This window comes from Arachis ipaensis, chromosome B1 (assembly GCF_059453495.1).
Source record: "Arachis ipaensis isolate K30076 ecotype BB chromosome B1, ASM5945349v1, whole genome shotgun sequence".
Lineage (NCBI taxonomy): Eukaryota > Viridiplantae > Streptophyta > Magnoliopsida > Fabales > Fabaceae > Arachis > Arachis ipaensis.
This window is the reverse complement of record NC_142436.1, coordinates 102,409,456-102,426,152: the sequence shown is the minus strand read 5'-3', so window position 1 is coordinate 102,426,152 and position 16,697 is coordinate 102,409,456. Positions and strand designations below refer to the sequence as shown.

General features: G+C 35.6%; 1 non-coding gene across 1 annotated transcript; it reads right to left on the bottom strand.

Moving 5' to 3' along the window:
- Window positions 1-14,441: 14,441 nt before the first annotated feature.
- Window positions 14,442-14,549, bottom strand: LOC148577695 (small nucleolar RNA R71). Its single transcript, XR_015902912.1, has one exon. It is a non-coding gene; the product is annotated as a small nucleolar RNA R71 (small nucleolar RNA).
- Window positions 14,550-16,697: the final 2,148 nt, after the last annotated feature.

Genomic DNA, 16,697 nt, shown 5'->3' with positions numbered 1-16,697 from the left:
TTAGGTATACTTGAAAAGTGTAGCCAAAAGTGAAAACAAATGATGCCTTAGGCTACGGCTACGCTTTCTGGGTTACGGCTACGCTTTCTGGGGTGATTCCTATTCGGCCGTTGCCTATTCTCAAAGGCTACGCTTTTCTGCACCAAGGGCTACGCTTTTAGCATTTGAAAATAGGGTACAATTTTCAAGTGATGCTGTCCAGGACCAAAGGCTACGCTTTTCAGCTTCCACTTTTACCAGAATAGGCTACACTTTTCAGCGCTACTGCATCACCTGAAAAGCGTAGCCACATTGTATACTATAGCTACCCTTTATAAGTGTAGCCTTAAGTCCCTCTTTTTTTTTTTGTATACCATAGCTACATCATATAAGTGTAGCCTTAGGTCCCTTATTGTTTTTTTTTTTAAATTTTCTGTATATATATATATATATATATATAATTTTTTTCTAAAACCTAATATTTAATAATATAATTATATATATAATCCTATATTTTTAATTAAATTAGTGAAACATTATAAAATAAAAATAAATATATAATAATACTATGTAATATTCTTTAAATAATAAAAATTATCCTTAAACAAGATTTAGGTTGCCATAATAAATTAGTAGCCATAAAATCTTCTATTTGAAAATAATACAAATTATTTCTCTAAAAATACAATTTATTTCTCTAAAAATAAATTACTTCAAACATAAGATCTTCTATCTGGGAATAATACAAATTAGCAGCCATCATTCTAGCTAGTAAACAACTCCTTTTTCATCAATACATCATTTCTTATTATAGTAATCCATTGACTCCTCAATAGTTGGAAAGAACTGCAGCACATTTAATTTGCCAAATCTAAATAAAACTGAGCAGCATAAAGAGAAAGATGGAGTAAATGTAAAGCAGGTTCATTAAATTTAGAAGAAAATATTTTGATACTACTCACCTTTAAGAATAATAGAAGACCGAAAATCATCAATCCTGTTCTTGCCATTCTAGCCTTACAATGGACAACCACAACATTCTCAATATCTAACTTCAACCACGAGTATGCACTATGACAGAATGAGATAATCAGTTGAAGTGGGGGGCAATTATGGTTATCAAATGGAAAGCTAGCCACCTGAAGAGGGAATTTGACATTGTAGATGAAAGCAGCAGTTGGTTTGAAAAACAAATCTAAGTGCTGAAAAAAACTATAACCCAAGTGAAACAGAAAGCTAACACATGTAGTCTAAGCTGTCTAGTTATCATCATAACAAAACTAATGATAGATGATATGAATTAATATATTCAAAGTAGGCAAAGAAATTAAAGCATACATTAATAACACACTTAAAGTTTATGGAGTATAAATGAAATTCACATCGCTTTTGTGGTGCCACACTTCTCCTCAAAGACTCGGTAAAATTTTGGACTCACCTTTCCCTCAAACAATGATGCATCATACAGCCGCTCAGAACAAAGATTGTATACTTTGTATTTATCCTGCACATAAAAAACAAGTCAAATGCAAAATTATTACCTCGTTCCCATGGTATCTCAGCAGTATCACTATCATCACTCTCTAAACCAATTTGAAGCACCAAAGTAATTCCCAATCTTATGGCTACTATCTGCTGGACAGTCCCTGAAAATAATTCCGAACTGGCATTACAATTTTGGCATTCAAGTAGGTTAATACTATTGAGAAGATAACACAAAAAAAAGGTTCTCCTATATATACTTCACCTTTGCTTTGAAATGATTGAGTCTGGAAACTACTAATTCACAGAATAGCTCAATGAACTCATTTGCAGCCAAAATCATTACATGCTCAACCTACGAATTCACAACAATGATATTAGAACCCTAACTTAAATAATGCCATCTGAGATATGACCACACTTAATCATTATAAATAGTTCAAGTTAAGAGCACCAGCAGCACCTTCCTTCAATTAAAATGGACTACTCGGATGAAAAATGAGAAGCTCACATTAATTAATTGTGTAAATGAAGAATCAATGTAAAATGAGACACTTTTTTCCCCATTTATTATAATTCTAGGCAGAATAAAAAACTAAAATAAACACTCAAGAAGCTAGGTAGCATAAAGATTTCTCCACTGGAATATCATTTGGATAGGGGAGGTAATCTTAAGTATTTTATGTTAGTTATGTTTTATTCAAAGTCCACCGAATTAAGATTTAAATTCAAGAAAAACTTCAACATGCAAAGGAATTGAAATACTGTACTTCTGTTCAGCTGGCATGTAATTATTTCCCCCTTACACAACCAGCAAGAAACTAGTAAGCACGTTAAATATTGTCAAGGATAATGTTCAATGCATACCTCCTTATGTGAATAAGAACTTGATGGACTGATTTTAGCGAATGTTAGCCTCTGTTCCCGGATTCCAAACTAAGCGGAGCAAAAAAATATATAAAAGAATATCCATTATGAGGGAAGAATAATACAATGAAATGGAGGATAAAATATATATATATACACACACACAGAGACCAACCAAAGGAATAGCTATCCATTTCAATGGGAATTAATTAAATATCCTCCAATTCAAAGTTGTCAAGAGAGAACATCACAAAGAATATCATCAATACAACCAGTTTAAAATAATGACTATAACTTACAAACTTAGCAAAAAGTAATAATTTATTTGAGTAATGATACTTAAACAAACAAATACTCCTCGCATCCTCCATCCAAGCCATAGCATAACACCCTGAAGTTTTTGAAAGTATCTTTCTTCTATTTAATATTTTTTAACAATCATGATCCATGTGGCAAACCATAGGGAAAAAATGCCACAGTACAATGTTAATGCTTTTACTTTCATATTCTCACTAAAAATATATATCTTGTGAAATAAAAGAGATCTATTTATTAACAACCTTAGGTTAGAAATTTATATCAGACAAAAGGTTTAAGTGTTGGATACTATCCTTACATGATATCATAATAATCATATCTTTTTTGTTACAAACAGAAAAATTCGAAACAAAGAGATTCAAAGTAAAACGTACCATAGAACCACCACCAAGAAAAGAGAAAGAGCCAAGATGGCAGAATTGATGAATAATAGTCGCTCCTGCAGTGTGAACATAGCCTTACATATGAAAAACATTAATTATATTCAAACTATAGAATACAAGTTCATTTGAGGAATCCTAAAGTGTATTTTAGTTTTGGTTTTGCAACTACGTTCTAAGAATTTAATTTTATATGATTTTTTAAAAACCAGCTACTGATTTAGTACACTTCAGAAAAACAGCAAGCAGTAACCAACTTAGAAAAATCATATAAAATCCATCTTTGGTTGAATTCTCCTAAAGTTTGGTGTGTTTGAATCAGACTTACCCATCTTTCACCCAGTTCAAGTCCCAGAGCATTTTCACTTCTCTAGAAAAAGTTATGCCTCTCATAATATGGTTTTGTTTTAAGGAAAGGGTGCTGTCGCAGCAGTGAACAGCCCTACTTCCAAAAGATACAACTTTCTCTATAAAATTCGAATTGTCTTGAAATTTGGAGATAAAATACTAGATATTCCAATATTTCATTCCTCTTTGGTTTCACCACCAAAGGGTTTCAAAGTGTTGAGATATGTGGTTTTGAAGTTGCTGTTCCAGAATTCGTACAGCATTGTTTCTGCAGAAAATGACCATTTTCTAAAAATCATATCTCCCAAACCACACATCGAAAATTTCTGAAATTTTAGGGGAATAATTTAGACATCTTAAGGCTTTATAGAAAAATAATTTCACTCATTTTGAGTGGCTAGATTGCTCCCAGTTTTGTTCACAAATTGCTGCCTGAAACTGCATAATTCTGCAACATGTAACCTCGGGTTTTGAGAGGTCAAAAATTTATTCCTAGCTTTTCACTCAATCTAACCTTGCATTCTAACTTTCTTTTACCTATTGTAACTTGTTGGAAAAATTAAATCAACCCCAAGTGCTCAGGATTAATAAATCACCATTTTTTGTCACTTTTCACATTTAAGCATACTCATATGAAATCAACAATTTCTGCATTACTCAACATAGCAATCCAGCCACAAATCACTCAAACAATTCACATATATTATCATCAATTTACTGCATCATATATAACAAATAGACCAGCATCATCTCAAATAATCATTAGCATGTATCATCAATTAATTCAATCATGAAACTTGGCTTTTAGGCTTTCAACAAATTCTGCACTCTAACAAACAGAATTTTCAGCATCATCATCATTCAATAAATCAAACACAACATCATTCAATTAGTCACAACCTCAATTCTATTACCTCGTTCCCGTGGCTTCTCAGCAGTATCACTATCATCACTCCTTCTAAACCAATTTGAAGCACCAAAGCAATTCCCAAAGCTGGACAAGATATTTCCAAACTTTTGAAATAAATCATGTAATCCCGCATTATCTATGGATTCAGCTAAGTTCTGCCGTAATACAAGAAAAACAAAAGAATTCACTTTAGAAATGATATTGGAAAAAATACAATCAATTCACCTTGATCCTTCACTGAAGCTTTTGATGGCTTCTCTGTTTGTTTTTTTGCTTGCAGCCTTTCCCTTAGTATTTGACTTTTCACTAGAGGTTTTCTGCTTCTTGGATGCCAAAAGCACTATCCTGATGAATAATTGACAAAATGTAAAGCTAAGATTATCATTTGCTTTCATAATTGACAGAATGCAAAAACCTAACAAGAAAGCTAAGTATCTCCAATTATCTCAAGGCAAAATAAGTGCCAAAACCAGCAAAACAACTCAGCAGAAACTGCCAATAGTTAGAAAGCAACTTGGTTGAGCTACTGCATTCTCAATTATACCAGATTGCAACACAAAGCTACTAGCTCGTATGATGAAAAAGTATAAGATCTTATAAAACTCATTTTCAGGTGTTGACTACATAATGTGAATCTTACGAGACAAATAACATGCTATGTTATCATAGAGAATAGTCTTATATATGTTACCTCTGCATCCTTAACAATTGGTGCTTGTAGCCCATTAATGACTTCTTTTGCATCATATATCACTCTCGCTTTCCTGTTATTTGAATCCTTCACTTTTATTGTTCTGCCCCATCAAAATGGTTATGAAATTAGCATAAATCTAACATAGAATAAAATTAATTGTTTAAGAATCGATAAGTGAAAAATTTTGAAGACAATATAGTACCTATCCCAATGACCATCAACTTCATACAGAACATTCAAAGTTGATGAATTAAGGATCTTCCCTTTGACCACTTTCTGATTTCGACCAAATCCAAGAAAAGAATGAGTTGATTTGTAAGATAAATCAGCCTCAAGTTATGTCTCTATTGATTTTATATTAATTTTGCCAATCCAATCAACAGCAAGAACCGGAATTATTCTAAAGAAAAGCTGATAATATTCTCGTCTCCATTAGAATCAGTTTCGAACACCCTTAGCTTTATGATCTTACAACAAAGCATATTAACAAGGGTCATATCCAATAGGTATGACACGAGAAAGCTAAAATTCCCAATTCATCACAAATTAAATAAAGAACAAAACTATAATCCAACACTAATAATAACAAGCAATGCTCAAATGTGACACGAAATTGAACCAGACATAGAAAAATCCTAATTAAAAATGAAATTGTGATATAGGAACCCTAATTAAATTTAACACAGGCTAGTGGGAATTAGGAACCCTAATTTCCTAAATCAGGAAAAAAATTAAAAGCCTACCTATCGTGGATGAGAGAGCGAATTGAGTAGGGATAGACGGAGCAGAGGCGGCACGATTAGCAAAGGAGACGCAGAGCAAAGCAGAAGAGCACAGCGAAGAGGTGGTGCGATGTAAGAGAGTTGCAGCGTCGTTGCGAAGTAGCAGAGCTGCGGCGGCGGTGCGGTGTAATAGAGTCGCGGTGGTGGCGTGGCGTGGCGTAGCAGAGCAGTGTGAGGATGTGGTGCAAGGAGAAGAGCCATGTGTGGCAAAGTAGAGCTATGAACTCTTAGCTTTGTGTGAAACGATGATAGCGGGGGAAAGGGGGAAGAGGGGAAAAAATTCACTGGGTGTTATGTGCTTTGGGGGAAGAGGGAAAAAAATTAACTAAGTGTCGAGCATTTCGCCCTAGATAGTAGATACGTATGGTTTTCTATCTTCGTGATGATGAGGGTTTTCATCTTCTCTGAATGGGTTTTTTTCGTGCTTTGGAGGTGAGTGATGACGAGCTTTGGAGGTAATGGGTAAAAATTTCACTAAGTGTGTGAGCTGAGTGTGCGTGCTTATGGGAAAAAGCCAAGAGGAAAAAAATTCAGCTAGTGTCAAATTTTTTGATTTAGATACATTAGGCATCACTTTTAAAACGCACCCAAAACTTAATAAATAGGCTACTCTTTAAAAGCGTCCCCTTTGATATGAAAAATGAATCTATAGATATCAACCTACGGCTACGCTTTATAAGTGATTTCTATAATACCTAAGGCTACACTTTTTAAATGATGCTACAATTGTGTATCTTTGTCTCTTATAAAAAGGCAACAAGGAGAAAAGCGTAGCCTATTCATAGGCTACGCTTTTCAAATGTAGCTTAAAAAAAGTGTGGCTGAATGGATATTTTTCTTGTAGTGTGACGCAAGCAACGGAAGCGAACCAATGAGCCGGGAGCCTCGCCAGAATGTTCTGGAGATGCTCCTCGTTCACCGAACCGAAACTTCCACCGTTCCCGTCGGCTGAGAAGGCGGTAGAGCAGGTGAGAAGAGGCGATAGAGGAAGGAGGGCAGAGACTGGCGGTGCAGAGGAAGGAAAGGCATCCTCCGTTGGCTGACCGACACAGTGAGTAATGAGCGCCGTGGGAGTGCGAACGCAGCAAAGACGGGTTAGGGGAGACGACGGAGGGAGTGCCGGCAGATGAGAGAGTGCAAGCGATGCCGATGAGCTCTGTTTGAGTGTTAGGGTTTTCATAGTGTTTGCATAATGGTGTTACAGCCTTACATGGGAGAAGAATAGAAGCTAAGTCTGATGAGTGATGAATTAGTAGCGCGTTTGGGACTTAGTAGTTTTTTTTCAAGGGAACCTTTTCGCCACGCTTTTTAAGGGGTGCTAATAGAGTTATTGGAAATGGAGATGCTTTAAAAACGTACCAAGATCAAAAACTTTTTGCCACGCTTTAAAAGTGTCTCTGTTTTTCTCTAAGGCCACGCTTTTGAAGTGTGGCAAAAAAAAGCATGGCCAAATCTCAAATCAATTGCCATCCTTATAAAAGTGTGGCCATAGACCCCTTTTCGCCACGCTTTTTAAGCGTAGCAAGAAAAAATTTGGCCAAATCTCTAATCAATCACCACCCTGATAAAAGTGTGGCCATTGACCACGTTTGGCCACACATTTAAAGCGTGACAAGAAAATAGCATTGCCATAGGCCTTTTTTCTTGTAGCGTATGAACCTAACCTTACTTCTAGTCGTAAAGCAAAGGATGACAAAGTGCCACGATAGTGCTAAAGCTCATGCACTAATATATAATAAAGGAATATAATATACTAGAAGCCTGATGAAGGAATAAAAGCTCAAAGACGCAGAAAACAGAGATACAAAAGTGCAAAACATTCACATCCGATAACTAAACTCATAAAGGTAAGAAAATACATTATAGACATAAGATAAACAAGGAATATATATATATATATATATATATATATATATATATATATATATATATATATATATATATAAGTGCAATATATCCAAAAGAAACCTAGTCATTGCCTACGGAGTTTAGGCCGACTAGTTACAATAGATACAACTTTGAAAGCTAAACAGATACATCCTATCTCTCAAAGTTAAGCCTCTAAGGAGATAAGTACAATATATAAAAGTGAAAGAATAACTATATCAAAATAATCAAAGGACCAAAAGAGAGTCATCCTCTGCTTTGTCACCATCTGCAAACTCATCGAGGTAGGTTGTGACTTGCATCTGAAAAACAAGAACAAAATATGGTATGAGAGCCCGAGGTTCTCAGTGTGGTAACAGTGCCCAATAGATAAGATATAAGGTTCTAGGACACCAAAGGCAATCCTAGAACTCTGCACATCCATAATATTCAAACTTAGGAACATTTTAATAAAATATCCATAAAGGGGTTATCTAATCTTCAGGAATTTCTAAACTAACAGATTACCGCTATCCCACAGGCTTCGTCAACCTATCCTCCATGCGATCCCATCGCCACCGCCTACCGAACCTCCTCAATCCCAGCAAAAGACATAAATAGATGAAAGCACGTAAAACACAAGTAATATACATATACAACAGGTAATACAATTAGCAAGTAAGCATGTTATACACTTAGGCAATAGATGCAAGTAAGCAAAGTAGACAAACACTTAAAAATGCATATGATGAATGCATGTCCTATTGGCCGTGATATCACTTGTCAGTTCCACTGTCAACCTGACACATCCCCTTGGGATGTCGCCTTTCTAACACGTATATATATATGGCCCCTGGGATAAGTGCCCTAGCACACCCTTACGAGATATAGTACCCGAGCACACTCTTGTGGCAAGAAAGAATGTGAGCGGGATACTCTGCACCAGACCTCATATCTCAACATAAGCAGAATTAACCACCATCCTTACGTCAACGCTGTAACCTTGACAAGCAGGATTAACCACCGTCCTCGCCAGGCGCATAGCATCTCTCCAAATCATGACAAATAAAAAATATAGCATAGCTTAGTCATTCACTTTCAGTATCCAACAAGTTCATCATTCCTTTCTAAGTTCCAACCTCATCAAAACCATCACCAGTTCTCAATTTCTCAAATTCATTGTTGATAAACCATAATTTTATGGTATATTTTATGTTGAATTGAGTGGATTTTGTCAAATATTCTCACTCTTATCCATATAATTTGCATGTTTTTAAGATTCCTTCCTAATTTTGTGCTATGATTGAAAATATGCTTCTTAGGCCTTAAAATTACTAATTTTTAATCCTCTCTATTACCATTCGATGCCGTGATGCGTTTGTTGAGTGATCTCAGGATTATAAGGCTAGAATGGCATGGAGGATGAAGAAGAAGCCTGCTAAAGAGGAAGGAACACAAGAAATTGAAGTTTTGAGAAGCTGGTCCCGATGCATACCCATGAGTGATATGTACGCGTTACCAGGCACGGAAGGCCAATGATGCGTACGCATGAATGATGCGTATGCGTGACCAGAGAATCATCCAAGGGACGCATACGGGTGGCTAGCGCGCACGCGTGGCAAGCATCACGTGCCTCATTAAAGGGAATACACTTGGGGCAATTTCTAAGCTATTTTTGGCCTAGTTTCAAGCCCAAAAGTGAAGACAAGAGGCTGGCACTGGAGCTAGCTCACACACACAATGATCATTAGCTTAGTTTTGAGAAAATTTGAATTCTAGAGAGAGAAACTCTCACTTCTTTCTAGGTTCTTAGTTTTCTTAGTTTAATTCCATTAGGATCCATAGATCATACACTTGTTACCTTCAATTCTAGTTGTTTTACTTGTAGATCTTTCCTTTAATTTCATTTAGCACTCTTTTTATGTTGGTCATTTTAGATCTATATTTTGGATCTTGTTGGATTTGAATTTTATTCATGCATTGAGATATTTTACATGTTAATTGTTGTTAATTGATTTGCTATTATTGATTGTTGTTAGTGGATAACTTGGATCTAGGCCATTTTCTTAATTTTACCATGTCATTTGTTAATCTTACCTTTAATTTCATTTCGCACTCTTTTTATGTTGGTCATTTTTTATCTATATTTTGGATCTTGTTGGATTTGAATTTTATTCATGCATTGAGATATTTTACATGTTAATTGTTGTTAATTGATTTGCTATTGTTGATTGTTGTTAGTGGGTAACTTGGATCTAGGACATTTTCTCAATTTTACCATGTCTTTTGTTCTTGCTCACCGAGTGTTTGAGGAAATGCCTCTTTTGACTATGGAGTAGATTTCCTTGGTTGACTTTGGGGTTGAGTAATTGGAGCCTCTTGAATTTTTATGCTTAGGTGTTGATTGGTAATTGAGAATTGCTAGTAAGCATGAACCTCACTGATGTGAGGATTTATACAGGTTCGGAATTTAATAAAATAATTTTGTTGTGAGCATCGCCCAAACTGACATTTGATCCTCAAATCAAAGTTTAATTTTTGGTTGTCACAAGTTCAACCCAATAAAAATAACCGAGAGTATAAGTCCCGGGTTGTCTCTCAAAGGAAATGCAGTGAGGTGTGCACATTATTGGTTATGGTATCCAAGGGGTGGTTTGCAAATAAGGGGACAAGAAATTAAATGGCAAGAAAATAAAGCAACAACTAAAGAAAGCAAGTAATAAAGAGAGACATTCATGGCAAGGATTAATGATGATCGGATAATTTATACGCTTTTTGGCATTGTTTTTACATAGTTTTTAGTATGATTTAGTTAGTTTTTAGTATGTTTTTATTAGTTTTTAATTAAAAATCACATTTCTGGACTTTACTAGGAGTTTGTGTGTTTTTCTGTGATTTCAGGTATTTTCTGGCTGAAATTGAGGGACTTGAGCAAAAATCTGATTCAGAGGCTGAAGAAGGAATGCAGATGCTGTTGGATTTTGACCTCCTTGCACTCAAAGTGGATTTTCTGGAGCTACAGGAGTCCAAATGGCGCGCTCTAAACTGCGTTGGAAAGTAGACATCCAGCTTTCAATGCCAGCTTTCTGCCCAAGTTTAGACGACGCAAACTGGTGTTCAACGCCAGCTTTCTGCCCTATTCTGGCGTTAAACACCAGAAACAAGTTGCAAAGCAGAGTTAAACGCCAGAAACAAGTTACAAACTGGCGTTCAGCTCCAAGGAAGACTTCTACATGTGAAAGCTTCAATGCTCAGCCCAAGCACATACCAAGTGGGCTTGGAAGTGGATTTCTGCATCATTTACTCATTTCTGTAAACCTTAGTTACTAGTATAGTATAAAAACTACTTTTAGTGATTTATTTCACATCTCTGGAACACATTATGTAACTTTTACGTTCTGAGACCTCCATGGGAGGCTGGCCATTCGGCCATGTCTACCCTATTTTCACTTATGTATTTTCAACGGTAGAGTTTCTACACACCATAGATTAAGGCGTGGAGCTCTGCTGTTCCTCATGAATTAATACAAAGTACTATTGTTTTTCTATTCAATTCAAGCCTATTTCTTCTCTAAGATATTCATTCACACACAAGAACATGATGAATGTGATGATTATGTGACGCTCATCACCATTCTCACTTATGAACGCGTGCCTGACAAACACTTCCGTTCTACATGAAAGCAAGCTTGAATGCATATCTCATAGCCTCCTGATTTACGATCAGAGTCTTCGTGGTATAGGCTAGAATTATTGGCGGCCATTCTTGAGATCCGGAAAGTCTAAACCTTGTCTGTAGTATTCCGAGTAGGATCTAGGAAGGGATGGCTGTGATGAGCTTCAAACTCGAGAGTGCTGGGTGTAGTGACAGACGCAAAAGGATTACTGAATCCTATTCCAGCATGATCGAGAACCGACAGATAATTAGCCGTGTGGTAACAGTGCATTTGGACCATTTTCACTGAGAGGACGGGATGTAGCCATTGACAACAGTGATGCCCAACATACAGCTTGCCATGGAAAGGAGTATGAAGGATTGGATGAAGACAGTTGGAAAGTAGAGGTTCAGAAGGAACAAAAGCATCTCCATATGCTTATCTGAAATTCTCACCGATGAATTACATAAGTATTTCTATCCCAATTTATATTTTAATTATATTTTAATTATTAAAACTCTATAACCATTTGAATCCGCCTGATTGAGATTTAAAAGGTGACCATAGCTTGCTTCAAGCCAACAATCTCCGTGGGTTCGACCCTTACTCACGTAAGGTTTATTACTTGGACGACCCAGTGCACTTGCTGGTTAGTTGTGTGAAGTTGTGACAAAGAACTAAGATTATGAACGTGCGTATAAAGTTTTTGGTGCCATTACCAAGGAATGAATGATCACGATTTCGTGCACCAAGTTTTTGGCGCCGTTGCCGGGGATTGTTCGAGTTTGGACAACTGACGGTTCATCTTGTTGCTCAGATTAGGTAATTTTATTTTAGTTTTAAGCTTTTTGTTTTTGTTAATTTTATTTTTAAAAAAAATAATAAAAAAAAAATAAAAATAATAAATAAATTATTCTATGTTCTTCAGAATTTTTAAGAATGAATTCTAGAGTTTCATGAGATATGTTGAATCCTGGCTGGCTGTTAAGCCATGTCTAATCCTTTGGACCGAGGTTTCAACTATCATTAGAGAAGAGCTTCTTTGTCTTTCTCAGCAATTTAGCTTTTGTATGTAATGATCTGCTAAAGCTTGGCTGGCCATTGGCCATGTCTAGTGTTTTGGACCGGAGCTTTCATTGAAAGCTTGGCTGGCTAGTAAGCCATGTCTAATTCCTGGACCAGAGCTTTAGACTAACATTGCATGATTCTTGGAAGTCCTATTAAAAATTTTGAAATCCTTATTTTTCTTTTTCTAAAATAATTTTCGAAAAAAAAAATCCAAAAAATTAATAAAATCATAAAACCAAAAATAATTTGATGTTTCTTGTTTGAGTCTAGTGTCAATTATTAAGTTTGGTGTCAATTGCATGTCTTTATTCTTCTTGCATTCTTCGAAAATGTGTTTATGTGTTCTTCATAATCTTTAAGTTATTCTTAATGATTTCTTTGTTTTGATCTTTGCATTTCCTTGTTTTGTGTCTTTTCTTGTTTGCCATATGCATTTTTGAATTGTTAGTATCTCAACATTAAAAATTTTTAAGTTTGGTGTCTTGCATGCTTTTCTTTTCTTAAAAATTTTCAAAAACATGTTCTTGATGTTCATCTTGACATTCAAAGTGTTCTTGCATGCATTGTGTGTTTTGATTCATAATTTTCATGTTTTGAATCTTTTTGGTGTTTTTCTCTCTCCTCATTAAAAATTCAAAAACAAAAAAAATATCTTTCCCTTATTCTCTCATAAATTTTCGAAAATTTGAGTTGACTTTTTCAAAACTTTTTAAAATTTAGTTGTTTCTTATGAGTCAAGTCAAATTTTCAATTTAAAAATTCAATCCTTTTCAAATCTTTTTCAAAAATAAAATCTTTTTTTATTTTTTTTCTTTATTAATTTCAAAATTTTCAAAATTTATTTTCAAAGTCTTTTTCTTATTTCTATTCCATATTGTCGAAATTAATGCTAACAATTAATGCTAGTAAGAAAGGTTCAATCTTTAAACTCTAGAATCATATCTTTTTAGTTTCTTGTTAGTCAAGTAATCAACCTTAATTTCAAAAATCAAATCTTTTTAATTTTTTTTTCAAATCTTTTTCAAAATAAATTTCAATCACATCTTTTTCAAAATCAATTTCAAAATCTTTTCTAACCTCTTATCTTTTCAAAATTGATTTTCAAATCTTTTTCAAATTAATCCTATCTTTTTGTTTGATTCTTATCTTTTTCAAAACTACCTAACTAATTTTCCTTCTTTAATTTTCAAAAACTCTTCCCCACTTTTTCAAAATTCCTTTTTAATTAACCAATTGTTTTAAATTATAATTTAATTTAATTTTTCTTTTTTATTTTATTTTATTTTCGAATTTTAACTTAAAATTTTAAATTAAAAGCAAAAGTGTTTTTATTTTATTTTATTTAATTTTTGAATTCTTCCCTCTCTCATCTCCTTCTATTTATTTATTTATCTACTAACACCCCTCTTTCACTCAAAAATTCGAACCCACTATTCTCCCCTGTGTTCGAATTCTTATCTTTTCTTTCTTCCATTCTTCTCTTCTTATACTCATATAAGGAATCTCTATACTGTGACATAGAGGACTCCATATTTTCTTTTCTGTTCTCTTCTTTTTCATATGAGCAGGAACAAGGATAAGAACATTCTTGTTGAAGCTGATCCTGAACCTGAAAGGACTCTAAAGAGGAAGATAAGGGAAGCTAAAGCACAACTCTCTAGAGAAAATCTGACAGAAATTTTCGAAAAAGAAGGAGACATTGCCGAACCCAACAACAATGCAAAGAAGATGCTTGGTGACTTCACTGCACCAAATTCCAACTTACATGGAAGAAGCATCTCAATCCCTGCCATTGAAGCAAACAATTTTGAGCTAAAGCCTCAATTAGTTTCTCTGATGCAACAGAATTGCAAGTTTCATGGACTTCCATCAGAAGATCCTTTTCAGTTCTTAACTGAATTCTTGCAAATCTGTGATACTGTTAAGACCAATGGGGTTGATCCCGAGGTCTACAGGCTTATGCTTTTCCCATTTGCTGTAAGAGACAGAGCTAGAATATGGTTGGACTCTCAACCTAAAGATAGCCTGAACTCTTGGGATAAGCTGGTCAAGGCTTTCTTAGCCAAGTTCTTTCCTCTTCAAAACCTTAGCAAGCTTAGAGTGGATGTTCAAACCTTCAAACAGAAAGAAGGTGAATCCCTCTATGAAGCTTGGGAGAGATACAAGCAACTGACCAAAAAGTGTCCTTCTGACATGCTTTCAGAATGGACCATCCTGGATATATTCTATGATGGTCTGTCTGAATTATCAAAGATGTCATTGGACCATTCTGCAGGTGGATCCATTCACCTAAAGAAAACACCTACAGAAGCTCAGGAACTCATTGACATGGTTGCAAATAACCAGTTCATGTACACTTCTGAAAGGAATCCTGTGAGTAATGGGACGCCTCAGAGGAAGGGAGTTCTTGAAATTGATACTCTGAATGCCATATTGGCTCAGAATAAAATATTGACTCAGCAAGTCAATATGATTTCTCAGAGTCTTAATGGATTGCAAGCTGCATCCAACAGTACTAAAGAGGCATCTTCTGAAGAAGAAGCTTGTGATCCTGAGAACCCTGCAATAGCAGAGGTGAATTACATGGGGGAACCCTATGGAAACACCTATAATCCCTCATGGAGAAATCATCCAAATTTCTCATGGAAGGATCAACAAAAGCCTCAACAAGGCTTTAATAATGGTGGAAGAAACAGGTTTAGCAATAGCAAGCCTTTTCCATCATCCTCTCAGCAACAGACAGAGAATTCTGAGCAGAATCCAGCTAGCTTAGCAAATATAGTCTCTGATCTATCTAAGGCCACTCTAAGTTTCATGAATAAAACAAGGTCCTCCATTAGAAATTTGGAGGCACAAGTGGGCCAGCTGAGTAAAAGAGTCACTGAAACTCCTCCTAGTACTCTCCCAAGCAATATAGAAGAGAATCCAAAAAGAGAGTGCAAGGCCATAACCTTACTTGGTGTGGCCGAACCCAGAAAGGAGGAGAAGGACGTTGATGGTGTACAGAAATTGGCAAATTAAAAATTGTTAAAACATTTACGTTGTAAGTATAGTTCTTAACTTGCCAGAAATATACTCCTCAATTTAGAAAGGTGTCACAGAAAATTGAATTTAAAATACTGGGAGTATGAATCTCAGGTCGTCTCCCAACGAGTCACAGAAAAGTGTGCTATTTTATTATTCAGAGGTTTTCAAAAAAGGTTTGAATTGGGCAAACAGGAAATTAAATTGGTAAATTTGAATAATGTAAATAAAAGCCTTGACTGGGAATTGATTAGTTGGAATCCCTAATATTGTTGGAATGAATTTCAGGATTAATTGACAATTAAAGGTTATCATGTTTAGTTATCCTTTGCTAGGTGAAAGAAAGTCAAACAAGTTGGAAAGCTATGTCCGTTCACAAGTTGCAATCCACTTAATAAAAAGGGATTGGTGTTAGTGATTAGGAGGCAATCCAACCATAAACCCAATTGCAATTTTTCTTTCAAGCCTTCCAACTCAAGGGTTCCTTTCAATCAATCCCCCATCAAGTTAGAGAACTACTCACTCATTGTGAATGTAAAATTCATAGCATCTAAAAAGGAATTAAAGAAAGACATTGTAAATAAAGTTAAAATAGTCAATTAAAAATAAAAGTGATCCTTGTATTAAATAATCCTAAGAATATTCCAATGGTAAAATTAAACAAAGCAAGGAACATGGAAGATTAAACCAAGTAAAGAAAATGAACTAGAATGACGAAGTCTTGATGAGGTAATAACTCTTCTTAGTGTCCTAATGCCAAAAAAATAAGAGAAAACTAAAATCCTAAGAACTATGAATGTGTAGAGAGAAAACCTAGAGGAGGAGCAAAACTAAATCTAAAACTAAAAACTATGTAGAATGAATGTTGTCTTTGGTTTCTGCATGTTCTCTGGCTCTAGTCTGCTGTTCCGGGCCGAAAATTGGGTCAAAATAGGGCCCGAAATCGCCCCCAGCGAATCTGTAAATTATGCAGATCGCGCAGGTCACGCGATCGCGTCGCTCATGCGGACGCATCATTCGCGTTTCTGCTTTGCCACGCGGACGCGTCGTCCACGCCTCCACGTCGCTAGTACTTTTCCATTTCGCGCGGTTGCGTCATCCATGCGGCCGCGTCATTGCGATTTAATCTTCTCCGTGCGGTCGCGTCGCCCATGCGGCCGCGTCGCTTCTCGCTGGTCATCTCCTCAATTTCTTATGTTCCTTCCATTTTTGCTAACTTCCTTTCCAATCTCCAACTCATTCTTGCCCTATAAAGCCTGAAACGCTTAAAACACAGATCACGGCATCGAATGGAATAAAGGAGAAGTAAAATGTACAATTAAA